The sequence below is a fragment of the Nylanderia fulva genome, unplaced genomic scaffold (assembly GCF_048542155.1).
Source record: "Nylanderia fulva isolate GAGA-0341 unplaced genomic scaffold, ASM4854215v1 Scaffold3, whole genome shotgun sequence".
NCBI classification, from domain to species: Eukaryota; Metazoa; Arthropoda; class Insecta; order Hymenoptera; family Formicidae; genus Nylanderia; species Nylanderia fulva.
The window spans coordinates 8,845,954-8,846,589 of record NW_028190368.1 but is presented as its reverse complement, the minus strand read 5'-3'; positions in this window follow the sequence as shown (position 1 = coordinate 8,846,589).

Below are 636 nucleotides of genomic sequence, written 5' to 3'. Positions count from 1 at the left end.
GTGAAAGCGAGAGGTGCCGCGTCGCGTCGAGCTGCCGCGATGAGCGAGAGCGGGTATATGAGAGCGAGCGCGGCCGATTGTGTGTGTGTGTGTGTGTGTGTGTGTGTGTGTGTGTGTGTGTGTGTGCATGCGAGAGAGACAGAGAGCCGCGCGGCTTAAAATCGCGCCAAACGCGAGCAAAGATATGCAAACGAGACCGAGTAACAGAGACAAAATGAGCCAGCGATATACCCAGGCCGTCAAAGTCGCCGCAACGAGAAAGGGCAAGCGTCGATGCACTATACGCGCTCGGCAAGAAAGGCGCTGAAGCGAGAAGGAAATTTCGACGCGTGGGAGGGTAGGATTAGCTACTTATGCAAAAAGCACTTTCGTACAACAGTCGTGCATAAGATAATAGGCGTCTATGATACTCATCCTTACATTTGGTTCATGCTCCTAATCAACATGATAACGCGAACGTATAGTTTCTTACATCGCTTATTTTGCTTTATAATCAACCCTTAAGTACTGCGGTTGAATTTCTTGAGAGAAAGAGAGAGAAAATACGGCTAATTTTTATCATTAAAAACGTCATAGTTGTAAGTTAAACAAATCATTTATTTGAAACTAACAAAAATATTTATTTGATACAAGAAA